This window comes from Lactuca virosa, chromosome 3 (assembly GCF_052849685.1).
Source record: "Lactuca virosa cultivar CGN04683 chromosome 3, Lactuca_virosa_CGN04683_v6, whole genome shotgun sequence".
NCBI classification, from domain to species: domain Eukaryota; kingdom Viridiplantae; phylum Streptophyta; class Magnoliopsida; order Asterales; family Asteraceae; genus Lactuca; species Lactuca virosa.
The window spans coordinates 362,194,961-362,211,265 of NC_136428.1; positions in this window are offsets into that span (position 1 = coordinate 362,194,961).

Sequence of the window (16,305 nt, forward strand, 5' to 3'; positions counted from 1 at the left end):
ACTCTCTTCTTTTAACAATCGAGGGTGTGTTCCGTTATTTTTTCCCTTACTATACACGTGTCGGATATTAACTTCCTCACTCATCATCGTGAGTTGATCGAATTGGTGAACATGAATGTTTTGGAATTTCGAATTTCGCTGCAAATTACATACATATTAATTTTCATGGAGTTGGTGAACAGGAATGTTTTGGAATTTTGAATTTCGCCACAAATTTCTGCCGACTTAAGAGGATTGCCACGCCATATTCTTTCACATTTTTTATGCTTTTTGATTTTGGTCACAACTTTTTTCCGGTTTAACACAAACTGCTCATATTTTTTGAATTTTACGTTTACCTCCCTTCACATCTTCTTTACTCTCTTCTTTTAACAATCGAGGGTGTGTTCCGTTATTTTTTCCCTTACTATACACGTGTCGGATATTAACTTCCTCAATCATCGTCGTGAGTTGATCGAATTGGTGAACATGAATGTTTTGGAATTCCGAATTTTGCCGCAAATTACATACATATTAATTTTCATGGAGTTGGTGAACAGGAATGTTTTGGAATTTCAAATTTCGCCACAAATTTCTGCCGACTTAAGAGAATTGCCACGCCATATTCTTTCATATTTTTTATGCTTTTTGATTTTGGTCACAACTTTTTTCCTGTTTAACACAAACTGCTCATTTTTTTGGAATTTTACGTTTACCTCCCTTCACATCTTCTTTACTCTCTTCTTTTAACAATCGAGGGTGTGTTCCGTTATTTTTTCCCTTACTATACACGTGTCGAATATTAACTTCCTCAGTCATCGTCGTGAGTTGATCGAATTGGTGAACAGGAATGTTTTGGAATTTCGAATTTTGCCGCAAATTACATACATATTAATTTTCATGGAGTTGGTGAACAGGAATGTTTTGGAATTTCGAATTTCGCCACAAATTTATGCCGACTTAAGAGAATTGTCACGCCATATTCTTTCATATTTTTTATGCTTTTTGATTTTGGTCACAACTTTTTTCCGGTTTAACACAAACTGCTCATTTTTTTGAATTTTACGTTTACCTCCCTTCACATCTTCTTTACTATCTTCTTTTAACAATCGAGGGTGTGTTCCGTTATTTTTTCCCTTACTATACACGTGTCGGATATTAACTTCCTCACTCATCGTCGTGAGTTGATCGAATTGGTGAACATGAATGTTTTGGAATTTCGAATTTCGCCGCAAATTACATACATATTAATTTTCATGGAGTTGGTGAACAGGAATGTTTTGGAATTTTGAATTTCGCCACAAATTTCTGCCGACTTAAGAGGATTGCCACGCCATATTCTTTCACCTTTTTTATGCTTTTTGATTTTGGTCACAACTTTTTTCCGGTTTAACACAAACTGCTCATTTTTTTTGAATTTTACGTTTACCTCCCTTCACATCTTCTTTACTCTCTTCTTTTAACAATCGAGGGTGTGTTCCGTTATTTTTTCCCTTACTATACACGTGTCGGATATTAACTTCCTCAATCATCGTCGTGAGTTGATCGAATTGGTGAACATGAATGTTTTGGAATTTCGAATTTCGCCGCAAATTACATACATATTAATTTTCATGGAGTTGGTGAACAGGAATGTTTTGGAATTTCGAATTTCGCCACAAATTTCTGCCGACTTAAGAGAATTGCCACGCCATATTCTTTCATATTTTTTATGCTTTTTGATTTTGGTCACAACTTTTTTCCTGTTTAACACAAACTGCTCATTTTTTTGGAATTTTACGTTTACCTCCCTTCGCATCTTCTTTACTCTCTTCTTTTAACAATCGAGGGTGTGTTCCGTTATTTTTTCCCTTACTATACACGTGTCGAATATTAACTTCCTCAGTCATCGTCGTGAGTTGATCGAATTGGTGAACAGGAATGTTTTGGAATTTCGAATTTCGCCGCAAATTACATACATATTAATTTTCATGGAGTTGGTGAACAGGAATGTTTTGGAATTTCGAATTTCGCCACAAATTTATGCCGACTTAAGAGAATTGCCACGCCATATTCTTTCATATCTTTTATGCTTTTTGATTGTGGTCACAACTTTTTTCCGGTTTAACACAAACTGCTCATTTTTTTTGAATTTTACGTTTACCTCCCTTCACATCTTCTTTACTCTCTTCTTTTAACAATCGAGGGTGTGTTCCGTTATTTTTTCCCTTACTATACACGTGTCGAATATTAACTTCCTCAATCATCGTCGTGAGTTGATCGAATTGGTGAACATGAATGTTTTGGAATTTCGAATTTCGCCAAAAATTACATACATATTAATTTTCATGGAGTTGGTGAACAGGAATGTTTTGGAATTTCGAATTTCGCCACAAATTTATGCCGACTTAAGAGAATTGCCACGCCATATTCTTTCATATTTTTTATGCTTTTTGATTTTGGTCACAACTTTTTTCCGGTTTAACACAAACTGCTCATTTTTTTTGAATTTTACGTTTACCTCCCTTCACATCTTCTTTACTCTCTTCTTTTACCAATCGAGGGTGTGTTCCGTTATTTTTTTCCTTACTATACACGTGTCGGATATTAACTTCCTCACTCATCGTCGTGAGTTGATCGAATTGGTGAACATGAATGTTTTCGAATTTCGAATTTCGCCGCAAATTACATACATATTAATTTTCATGGAGTTGGTGAACAGGAATGTTTTGGAATTTCGAATTTCGCCACAAATTTCTGCCGACTTAAGAGAATTGCCACGCCATATTCTTTCACATTTTTTATGCTTTTTGATTTTGGTCACAACTTTTTTCCGGTTTAACACAAACTGCTTATTTTTTTTGAATTTTACGTTTACCTCCCTTCACATCTTCTTTACTCTCTTCTTTTAACAATCGAGGGTGTGTTCCGTTATTTTTTCCCTTACTATACACGTGTCGGATATTAACTTCCTCACTCATCGTCGTGAGTTGATCGAATTGGTGAACATGAATGTTTTGGAATTTCGAATTTCGCCGCAAATTACATACATATTAATTTTCATGGAGTTGGTGAACAGGAATGTTTTGGAATTTCGAATTTCGCCACAAATTTATGCCGACTTAAGAGGATTGCCATGCCATATTCTTTCATATTTTTTATGCTTTTTGATTTTGGTCACAACTTTTTTCCGGTTTAACACAAACTGCTCATATTTTTTGAATTTTACGTTTACCTCAGTCATCGTCGTGAGTTGATCGAATTGGTGAACAGGAATGTTTTGGAATTTCGAATTTTGCCGCAAATTACATACATATTAATTTTCATGGAGTTGGTGAACAGGAATGTTTTGGAATTTCGAATTTCGCCACAAATTTCTGCCGACTTAAGAGAATTGCCACGCCATATTCTTTCATATTTTTTATGCTTTTTGATTTTGGTCACAACTTTTTTCCTGTTTAACACAAACTGCTCATTTTTTTTTAATTTTACGTTTACCTCCCTTCACATCTTCTCTACTATCTTCTTTTAACAATCGAGGGTGTGTTCCGTTATTTTTCCCTTACTATACACGTGTCGGATATTAACTTTCTCACTCATCGTCGTGAGTTGATCGAATTGGTGAACATGAATGTTTTGGAATTTCGAATTTCGCCGCAAATTACATACATATTAATTTTCATGGAGTTGGTGAACAGGAATGTTTTGGAATTTCGAATTTCGCCACAAATTTCTGCCGACTTAAGAGAATTGCCACGCCATATTCTTTCACATTTTTTATGCTTTTTGATTTTGGTCACAACTTTTTTCCGGTTTAACACAAACTGCTCATTTTTTTTGAATTTTACGTTTACCTCGCTTCACATGTTCATTACTCTCTTCTTTTAACAATCGAGGGTGTGTTCCGTTATTTTTCCCCTTACTATACATGTGTCGGATATTAACTTCCTCACTCATCGTCGTGAGTTGATCGAATTGGTGAACATGAATGTTTTGGAATTTCGAATTTCGCCGCAAATTACATACATATTAATTTTCTTGGAGTTGGTGAACAGGAATGTTTTGGAATTTCGAATTTCGCCACAAATTTATGCCGACTTAAGAGAATTGTCACGCCATATTCTTTCATATTTTTTATGCTTTTTGATTTTGGTCACAACTTTTTTCCGGTTTAACACAAACTGCTCATTTTTTTTGAATTTTACGTTTACCTCCCTTCACATCTTCTTTACTATCTTCTTTTAACAATCGAGGGTGTGTTCCGTTATTTTTTCCCTTACTATACACGTGTCGGATATTAACTTCCTCACTCATCGTCGTGAGTTGATCGAATTGGTGAACATGAATGTTTTGGAATTTCGAATTTCGCCGCAAATTACATACATATTAATTTTCATGGAGTTGGTGAACAGGAATGTTTTGGAATTTTGAATTTCGCCACAAATTTCTGCCGACTTAAGAGGATTGCCACGCCATATTCTTTCACCTTTTTTATGCTTTTTGATTTTGGTCACAACTTTTTTCCGGTTTAACACAAACTGCTCATTTTTTTTGAATTTTACGTTTACCTCCCTTCACATCTTCTTTACTCTCTTCTTTTAACAATCGAGGGTGTGTTCCGTTATTTTTTCCCTTACTATACACGTGTCGGATATTAACTTCCTCAATCATCGTCGTGAGTTGATCGAATTGGTGAACATGAATGTTTTGGAATTTCGAATTTCGCCGCAAATTACATACATATTAATTTTCATGGAGTTGGTGAACAGGAATGTTTTGGAATTTCGAATTTCGCCACAAATTTCTGCCGACTTAAGAGAATTGCCACGCCATATTCTTTCATATTTTTTATGCTTTTTGATTTTGGTCACAACTTTTTTCCTGTTTAACACAAACTGCTCATTTTTTTGGAATTTTACGTTTACCTCCCTTCGCATCTTCTTTACTCTCTTCTTTTAACAATCGAGGGTGTGTTCCGTTATTTTTTCCCTTACTATACACGTGTCGAATATTAACTTCCTCAGTCATCGTCGTGAGTTGATCGAATTGGTGAACAGGAATGTTTTGGAATTTCGAATTTCGCCGCAAATTACATACATATTAATTTTCATGGAGTTGGTGAACAGGAATGTTTTGGAATTTCGAATTTCGCCACAAATTTATGCCGACTTAAGAGAATTGCCACGCCATATTCTTTCATATCTTTTATGCTTTTTGATTGTGGTCACAACTTTTTTCCGGTTTAACACAAACTGCTCATTTTTTTTGAATTTTACGTTTACCTCCCTTCACATCTTCTTTACTCTCTTCTTTTAACAATCGAGGGTGTGTTCCGTTATTTTTTCCCTTACTATACACGTGTCGAATATTAACTTCCTCAATCATCGTCGTGAGTTGATCGAATTGGTGAACATGAATGTTTTGGAATTTCGAATTTCGCCGAAAATTACATACATATTCATTTTCATGGAGTTGGTGAACAGGAATGTTTTGGAATTTCGAATTTCGCCACAAATTTCTGCCGACTTAAGAGAATTGCCACGCCATATTCTTTCATATTTTTTATGCTTTTTGATTTTTGCCACAACTTTTTTCCTGTTTAACACAAACTTCTCATTTTTTTTGAATTTTACGTTTACCTCCCTTCACATCTTCTCTACTATCTTCTTTTAACAATCGAGGGTGTGTTCCGTTATTTTTCCCTTACTATACACGTGTCGGATATTAACTTCCTCACTCATCGTCGTGAGTTGATCGAATTGGTGAACATGAATGTTTTCGAATTTCGAATTTCGCCACAAATTACATACATATTAATTTTCATGGAGTTGGTGAACAGGAATGTTTTGGAATTTCGAATTTCGCCACAAATTTCTGCCGTGTTAAGAGAATTGTCACGCCATATTCTTTCATATTTTTTATGCTTTTTGATTTTGGTCACAACTTTTTTCCGGTTTAACACAAACTGCTCATTTTTTTTAAATTTTACGTTTACCTCCCTTCACATCTTCTTTACTATCTTCTTTTAACAATCGAGGGTGTGTTCCGTTATTTTTTCCCTTACTATACATGTGTCGGATATTAACTTCCTCACTCATCGTCGTGAGTTGATCGAATTGGTGAACATGAATGTTTTGGAATTTCGAATTTCGCCGCAAATTACATACATATTAATTTTCATGGAGTTGGTGAACAGGAATGTTTTGGAATTTCGAATTTCGCCACAAATTTATGCCGACTTAAGAGAATTGCCATGCCATATTCTTTCATATTTTTTATGCTTTTTGATTTTGGTCACAACTTTTTTCCGGTTTAACACAAACTGCTCATTTTTTTTGAATTTTACGTTTAGCTCCCTTCACATCTTCTTTACTATCTTCTTTTAACAATCGAGGGTGTGTTCCGTTATTTTTTCCCTTACTATACACGTGTCGGATATTAACTTCCTCACTCATCGTCGTGAGTTGATCGAATTGGTGAACATGAATGTTTTGGAATTTCGAATTTCGCCGCAAATTACATACATATTAATTTTCATGGAGTTGGTGAACAGGAATGTTTTGGAATTTCGAATTTCGCCACAAATTTCTGCCGACTTAAGAGAATTGCCACGCCATATTCTTTCACATTTTTTATGCTTTTTGATTTTGGTCACAACTTTTTTCCGGTTTAACACAAACTGCTCATTTTTTTTGAATTTTACGTTTACCTCCCTTCACATCTTCTTTACTCTCTTCTTTTAACAATCGAGGGTGTGTTCCGTTATTTTTTCCCTTACTATACACGTGTCGGATATTAACTTCCTCACTCATCATCGTGAGTTGATCGAATTGGTGAACATGAATGTTTTGGAATTTCGAATTTCGCCGCAAATTACATACATATTAATTTTCATGGAGTTGGTGAACAGGAATGTTTTGGAATTTCGAATTTCGCCACAAATTTATGCCGACTTAAGAGAATTGCCACGCCATATTCTTTCATATTTTTTATGATTTTTGATTTTGGTCACAACTTTTTTCCTGTTTAACACAAACTGCTCATTTTTTTTGAATTTTACGTTTACATCCTTTCACATCTTCTTTACTCTCTTCTTTTAACAATCGAGGGTGTGTTCCGTTAGTTTTTCCCTTACTATACACGTGTCGAATATTAACTTCCTCAGTCATCGTCGTGAGTTGATCGAATTGGTGAACAGGAATATTTTGGAATTTCGAATTTCGCCGCAAATTACATACATATTAATTTTCATGGAGTTGGTGAACAGGAATCTTTTGGAATTTCGAATTTCGCCACAAATTTCTGCCGACTTAAGAGAATTGCCACGCCATATTCTTTCATATTTTTTATGCTTTTTGATTGTGGTCACAACTTTTTTCCGGTTTAACACAAACTGCTCATTTTTTTTTTAATTTTACGTTTACCTCCCTTCACATCTTCTTTACTCTCTTCTTTTAACAATCGAGGGTGTGTTCCGTTATTTTTTCCCTTACTATACACGTGTCGGATATTAACTTCCTCAATCATCGTCGTGAGTTGATCGAATTGGTGAACATGAATGTTTTGGAATTTCGAATTTCGCCGAAAATTACATACATATTAATTTTAATGGAGTTGGTGAACAGGAATGTTTTGGAATTTCGAATTTCGCCACAAATTTCTGCCGACTTAAGAGAATTGCCACGCCATATTCTTTCATATTTTTTATGCTTTTTGATTTTGGCCACAACTTTTTTCCTGTTTAACACAAACTTCTCATTTTTTTTGAATTTTACGTTTACCTCCCTTCACATCTTCTCTACTATCTTCTTTTAACAATCGAGGGTGTGTTCTGTTATTTTTCCCTTACTATACACGTGTCGGATATTAACTTCCTCACTCATCGTCGTGAGTTGATCGAATTGGTGAACATGAATGTTTTGGAATTTCGAATTTCGCCGCAAATTACATACATATTAATTTTCATGGAGTTGGTGAACAGGAATGTTTTGGAATTTCGAATTTCGCCACAAATTTCTGCCGTGTTAAGAGAATTGTCACGCCATATTCTTTCATATTTTTTATGCTTTTTGATTTTGGTCACAACTTTTTTCCGGTTTAACACAAACTGCTCATTTTTTTTGAATTTTACGTTTACCTCCCTTCACATCTTCTTTACTCTCTTCTTTTAACAATCGAGGGTGTGTTCCGTTATTTTTTCCCTTACTATACATGTGTCGGATATTAACTTCCTCACTCATCGTCGTGAGTTGATCGAATTGGTGAACATGAATGTTTTGGAATTTCGAATTTCGCCGCAAATTACATACATATTAATTTTCATGGAGTTGGTGAACAGGAATGTTTTGGAATTTCGAATTTCGCCACAAATTTATGCCGACTTAAGAGAATTGCCACGCCATATTCTTTCATATTTTTTATGCTTTTTGATTTTGGTCACAACTTTTTTCCGGTTTAACACAAACTGCTCATTTTTTTTGAATTTTACGTTTACCTCCCTTCACATCTTCTTTACTATCTTCTTTTAACAATCGAGGGTGTGTTCCGTTATTTTTTCCCTTACTATACACGTGTCGGATATTAACTTCCTCACTCATCGTCGTGAGTTGATCGAATTGGTGAACATGAATGTTTTGGAATTTCGAATTTCGCCGTAAATTACATACATATTAATTTTCATGGAGTTGGTGAACAGGAATGTTTTGGAATTTCGAATTTCGCCACAAATTTCTGCCGACTTAAGAGAATTGCCACGCCATATTCTTTCACCTTTTTTATGCTTTTTGATTTTGGTCACAACTTTTTTCCGGTTTAACACAAACTGCTCATTTTTTTTGAATTTTACGTTTACCTCCCTTCACATCTTCTTTACTCTCTTCTTTTAACAATCGAGGGTGTGTTCCGTTATTTTTTCCCTTACTATACACGTGTCGGATATTAACTTCCTCATTCATCATCGTGAGTTGATCGAATTGGTGAACATGAATGTTCTGGAATTTCGAATTTCGCCGCAAATTACATACATATTAATTTTCATGGAGTTTGTGAACAGGAATGTTTTGGAATTTCGAATTTCGCCACAAATTTATGCCGACTTAAGAGAATTGCCACGCCATATTCTTTCATATTTTTTATGCTTTTTGATTTTGGTCACAACTTTTTTCCTGTTTAACACAAACTGCTCATTTTTTTTGAATTTTACGTTTACATCCTTTCACATCTTCTTTACTCTCTTCTTTTAACAATCGAGGGTGTGTTCCGTTAGTTTTTCCCTTACTATACACGTGTCGAATATTAACTTCCTCAGTCATCGTCGTGAGTTGATCGAATTGGTGAACAGGAATATTTTGGAATTTCGAATTTCGCCGCAAATTACATACATATTAATTTTCATGGAGTTGGTGAACAGGAATCTTTTGGAATTTCGAATTTCGCCACAAATTTCTGCCGACTTAAGAGAATTGCCACGCCATATTCTTTCATATTTTTTATGCTTTTTGATTGTGGTCACAACTTTTTTCCGGTTTAACACAAACTGCTCATTTTTTTTTGAATTTTACGTTTACCTCCCTTCACATCTTCTTTACTCTCTTCTTTTAACAATCGAGGGTGTGTTCCGTTATTTTTTCCCTTACTATACACGTGTCGGATATTAACTTCCTCAATCATCGTCGTGAGTTGATCGAATTGGTGAACATGAATGTTTTGGAATTTCGAATTTCGCCGAAAATTACATACATATTAATTTTCATGGAGTTGGTGAACAGGAATGTTTTGGAATTTCGAATTTCGCCACAAATTTCTGCCGACTTAAGAGAATTGCCACGCCATATTCTTTCATATTTTTTATGCTTTTTGATTTTGGTCACAACTTTTTTCCTGTTTAACACAAACTGCTCATTTTTTTTGAATTTTACGTTTACCTCCCTTCACATCTTCTCTACTATCTTATTTTAACAATCGAGGGTGTGTTCCGTTATTTTTCCCTTACTATACACGTGTCGGATATTAACTTTCTCACTCATCGTCGTGAGTTGATCGAATTGGTGAACATGAATGTTTTGGAATTTCGAATTTCGCCGCAAATTACATACATATTAATTTTCATGGAGTTGGTGAACAGGAATGTTTTGGAATTTCGAATTTCGCCACAAATTTCTGTCGACTTAAGAGAATTGTCACGCCATATTCTTTCATATTTTTTATGCTTTTTGATTTTGGTCACAACTTTTTTCCGGTTTAACACAAACTGCTCATTTTTTTTTGAATTTTACGTTTACCTCCCTTCACATCTTCTTTACTCTCTTCTTTTAACAATCGAGGGTGTGTTCCGTTATTTTTCCCCTTACTATACATGAGTCGGATATTAACTTCCTCACTCATCGTCGTGAGTTGATCGAATTGGTGAACATGAATGTTTTGGAATTTCGAATTTCGCCGCAAATTACATACATATTAATTTTCTTGGAGTTGGTGAACAGGAATGTTTTGGAATTTCGAATTTCGCCACAAATTTATGCCGACTTAAGAGAATTGCCACGCCATATTCTTTCATATTTTTTATGCTTTTTGATTTTGGTCACAACTTTTTTCCTGTTTAACACAAACTGCTCATTTTTTTTGAATTTTACGTTTTCCTCCCTTCACATCTTCTTTACTCTCTTCTTTTAACATTCGAGGGTGTGTTACGTTATTTTTTCCCTTACTATACACGTGTCGAATATTAACTTCCTCAGTCATCGTCGTGAGTTGATCGAATTGGTGAACAGGAATATTTTGGAATTTCGAATTTCGCCGCAAATTACATACATATTAATTTTCATGGAGTTGGTGAACAGGAATCTTGTGGAATTTCGAATTTCGCCACAAATTTCTGCCGACTTAAGAGAATTGCCACGCCATATTCTTTCATATTTTTTATGCTTTTTGATTGTGGTCACAACTTTTTTCCGGTTTAACACACACTGCTCATTTTTTTTTGAATTTTACGTTTACCTCCCTTCACATCTTCTTTACTCTCTTCTTTTAACAATCGAGGGTGTGTTCCGTTATTTTTTCCCTTACTATACACGTGTCGGATATTAACTTCCTCAATCATCGTCGTGAGTTGATCGAATTGGTGAACATGAATGTTTTGGAATTTCGAATTTCGCCGCAAATTACATACATATTAATTTTCATGGAGTTGGTGAACAGGAATGTTTTGGAATTTCGAATTTCGCCACAAATTTTTGCCGACTTAAGAGAATTGCCATGCCATATTCTTTCATATTTTTTATGCTTTTTGATTTTGGTCACAACTTTTTTCCTGTTTAACACAAACTGCTCATTTTTTTTGAATTTTACGTTTACCTCCCTTCACATCTTCTCTACTCTCTTCTTTTAACAATCGAGGGTGTGTTCCGTTATTTTTCCCTTACTATACACGAGTCGGATATTAACTTCCTCACTCATCGTCGTGAGTTGATCGAATTGGTGAACATGAATGTTTTGGAATTTCGAATTTCGCCGCAAATTACATACATATTAATTTTCATGGAGTTGGTGAACAGGAATGTTTTGGAATTTCGAATTTCGCCACAAATTTCTGCCGACTTAAGAGAATTGTCACGCCATATTCTTTCATATTTTTTATGCTTTTTGATTTTGGTCACAACTTTTTTCCGGTTTAACACAAACTGCTCATTTTTTTTGAATTTTACGTTTACCTCCCTTCACATCTTCTTTACTCTCTTCTTTTAACAATCGAGGGTGTTCCGTTATTTTTTCCCTTACTATACATGTGTCGGATATTAACTTCCTCACTCATCGTCGTGAGTTGATCGAATTGGTGAACATGAATGTTTTGGAATTTCGAATTTCGCCGCAAATTACATACATATTAATTTTCATGGAGTTGGTGAACAGGAATGTTTTGGAATTTCGAATTTCGCCACAAATTTATGCCGACTTAAGAGAATTGCCACGCCATATTCTTTCATATTTTTTATGCTTTTTGATTTTGGTCACAACTTTTTTCCGGTTTAACACAAACTGCTCATTTTTTTTGAATTTTACGTTTACCTCCCTTCACATCTTCTTTACTATCTTCTTTTAACAATCGAGGGTGTGTTCCGTTATTTTTTCCCTTACTATACACGTGTCGGATATTAACTTCCTCAGTCATCGTCGTGAGTTGATCGAATTGGTGAACATGAATGTTTTGGAATTTCGAATTTCGCCGCAAATTACATACATATTAATTTTCATGGAGTTGGTGAACAGGAATGTTTTGGAATTTCGAATTTCGCCACAAATTTCTGCCGACTTAAGAGAATTGTCACGCCATATTCTTTCATATTTTTTATGCTTTTTGATTTTGGTCACAACTTTTTTCCGGTTTAACACAAACTGCTCATTTTTTTTTGAATTTTACGTTTACCTCCCTTCACATCTTCTTTACTCTCTTCTTTTAACAATCGAGGGTGTGTTCCGTTATTTTTCCCCTTACTATACATGTGTCGGATATTAACTTCCTCACTCATCGTCGTGAGTTGATCGAATTGGTGAACATGAATGTTTTGGAATTTCGAATTTCGCCGCAAATTACATACATATTAATTTTCTTGGAGTTGGTGAACAGGAATGTTTTGGAATTTCGAATTTCGCCACAAATTTATGCCGACTTAAGAGAATTGTCACGCCATATTCTTTCATATTTTTTATGCTTTTTGATTTTGGTCACAACTTTTTTCCGGTTTAACACAAACTGCTCATTTTTTTTGAATTTTACGTTTACCTCCCTTCACATCTTCTTTACTATCTTCTTTTAACAATCGAGGGTGTGTTCCGTTATTTTTTCCCTTACTATGCACGTGTCGGATATTAACTTCCTCACTCATCGTCGTGAGTTGATCGAATTGGTGAACATGAATGTTTTGGAATTTCGAATTTCGCCGCAAATTACATACATATTAATTTTCATGGAGTTGGTGAACAGGAATCTTTTGGAATTTCGAATTTCGCCACAAATTTCTGCCGACTTAAGAGAATTGCCACGCCATATTCTTTCATATTTTTTATGCTTTTTGATTGTGGTCACAACTTTTTTCCGGTTTAACACAAACTGCTCATTTTTTTTGAATTTTACGTTTACCTCCCTTCACATCTTCTTTACTCTCTTCTTTTAACAATCGAGGGTGTGTTCCGTTATTTTTTCCCTTACTATACACGTGTCGGATATTAACTTCCTCACTCATCGTCGTGAGTTGATCGAATTGGTGAACATGAATGTTTTGGAATTTCGAATTTCGCCGCAAATTACATACATATTAATTTTCATGGAGTTGGTGAACAGGAATGTTTTGGAATTTCGAATTTCGCCACAAATTTATGCCGACTTAAGAGAATTGCCATGCCATATTCTTTCATATTTTTTATGCTTTTTGATTTTGGACACAACTTTTTTCCTGTTTAACACAAACTGCTCATTTTTTTTTGAATTTTACGTTTACCTCCCTTCACATCTTCTTTACTCTCTTCTTTTAACAATCGAGGGTGTGTTGCGTTATTTTTTCCCTTACTATACACGTGTCGAATATTAACTTCCTCAATCATCGTCGTGAGTTGATCGAATTGGTGAACAGGAATATTTTGGAATTTCGAATTTCGCCGCAAATTACATACATATTAATTTTCATGCAGTTGGTGAACAGGAATCTTTTGGAATTTCGAATTTCGCCACAAATTTCTGCCGACTTAAGAGAATTGCCACGCCATATTCTTTCATATTTTTTATGCATTTTGATTGTGGTCACAACTTTTTTCCGGTTTAACACAAACTGCTCATTTTTTTTGAATTTTACGTTTACCTCCCTTCACATCTTCTTTACTCTCTTCTTTCAACAATCGAGGGTGTGTTCCATTATTTTTTCCCTTACTATACACGTGTCGGATATTAACTTCCTCAATCATCGTCGTGAGTTGATCGAATTGGTGAACATGAATGTTTTGGAATTTCGAATTTCGCCGCAAATTACATACATATTAATTTTCATGGAGTTGGTGAACAGGAATGTTTTGGAATTTCGAATTTCGCCACAAATTTCTGCCGACTTAAGAGAATTGCCATGCCATATTCTTTCATATTTTTTATGCTTTTTGATTTTGGTCACAACTTTTTTCCTGTTTAACACAAACTGCTCATTTTTTTTGAATTTTACGTTTACCTCCCTTCACATCTTCTCTACTCTCTTCTTTTAACAATCGAGGGTGTGTTCCGTTATTTTTCCCTTACTATACACGAGTCGGATATTAACTTCCTCACTCATCGTCGTGAGTTGATCGAATTGGTGAACATGAATGTTTTGGAATTTCGAATTTCGCCGCAAATTACATACATATTAATTTTCATGGAGTTGGTGAACAGGAATGTTTTGGAATTTCGAATTTCGCCACAAATTTCTGCCGACTTAAGAGAATTGTCACGCCATATTCTTTCATATTTTTTATGCTTTTTGATTTTGGTCACAACTTTTTTCTGGTTTAACACAAACTGCTCATTTTTTTTGAATTTTACGTTTACCTCCCTTCACATCTTCTTTACTCTCTTCTTTTAACAATCGAGGGTGTTCCGTTATTTTTTCCCTTACTATACATGTGTCGGATATTAACTTCCTCACTCATCGTCGTGAGTTGATCGAATTGGTGAACATGAATGTTTTGGAATTTCGAATTTCGCCGCAAATTACATACATATTAATTTTCATGGAGTTGGTGAACAGGAATGTTTTGGAATTTCGAATTTCGCCACAAATTTATGCCGACTTAAGAGAATTGCCACGCCATATTCTTTCATATTTTTTATGCTTTTTGATTTTGGTCACAACTTTTTTCCGGTTTAACACAAACTGCTCATTTTTTTTGAATTTTACGTTTACCTCCCTTCACATCTTCTTTACTATCATCTTTTAACAATCGAGGGTGTGTTCCGTTATTTTTTCCCTTACTATACACGTGTCGGATATTAACTTCCTCACTCATCGTCGTGAGTTGATCGAATTGGTGAACATGAATGTTTTGGAATTTCGAATTTCGCCGCAAATTACATACATATTAATTTTCATGGAGTTGGTGAACAGGAATGTTTTGGAATTTCGAATTTCGCCACAAATTTCTGCCGACTTAAGAGAATTGCCACGCCATATTCTTTCACATTTTTTATGCTTTTTGATTTTGGTCACAACTTTTTTCCGGTTTAACACAAACTGCTCATTTTTTTTGAATTTTACGTTTACCTCCCTTCACATCTTCTTTACTCTCTTCTTTTAACAATCGAGGGTGTGTTCCGTTATTTTTTCCCTTACTATACACGAGTCGGATATTAACTTCCTCACTCATCGTCGTGAGTTGATCGAATTGGTGAACATGAATGTTTTGGAATTTCGAATTTCGCCGCAAATTACATACATATTAATTTTCATGGAGTTGGTGAACAGGAATGTTTTGGAATTTCGAATTTCGCCACAAATTTATGTCGACTTAAGAGAATTGCCACGCCATATTCTTTCATATTTTTTATGCTTTTTGATTTTGGTCACATCTTTTTTCCTGTTTAACACAAACTGCTCATTTTTTTGAATTTTACGTTTACATCCCTTCACATCTTCTTTACTCTCTTCTTTTAACAATCGAGGGTGTGTTCCGTTAGTTTTTCCCTTACTATACACGTGTCGAATATTAACTTCCTCAGTCATCGTCGTGAGTTGATCGTATTGGTGAACAGGAATATTTTGGAATTTCGAATTTCGCCGCAAATTACGTACATATTAATTTTCATGGAGTTGGTGAACAGGAATCTTTTGGAATTTCGAATTTCGCCACAAATTTCTGCCGACTTAAGAGAATTGCCACGCCATATTCTTTCATATTTTTTATGCTTTTTGATTGTGGTCACAACTTTTTTCCGGTTTAACACAAACTGCTCATTTTTTTTGAATTTTACGTTTACCTCCCTTCACATCTTCTTTACTCTCTTCTTTTAACAATCGAGGGTGTGTTCCGTTATTTTTTTCCCTTACTATACGCGTGTCGGATATTAACTTCCTCAATCATCGTCGTGAGTTGATCGAATTGGTGAACATGAATGTTTTGGTTTTTCGAATTTCGCCGAAAATTACATACATATTAATTTTCATGGAGTTGGTGAACAGGAATGTTTTGGAATTTCGAATTTCGCCACAAATTTCTGCCGACTTAAGAGAATTGCCACGCCATATTCTTTCATATTTTTTATGCTTTTTGATTTTGGTCACAACTTTTTTCCTGTTTAACACAAACTGCTCATTTTTTTTTTAATTTTACGTTTAC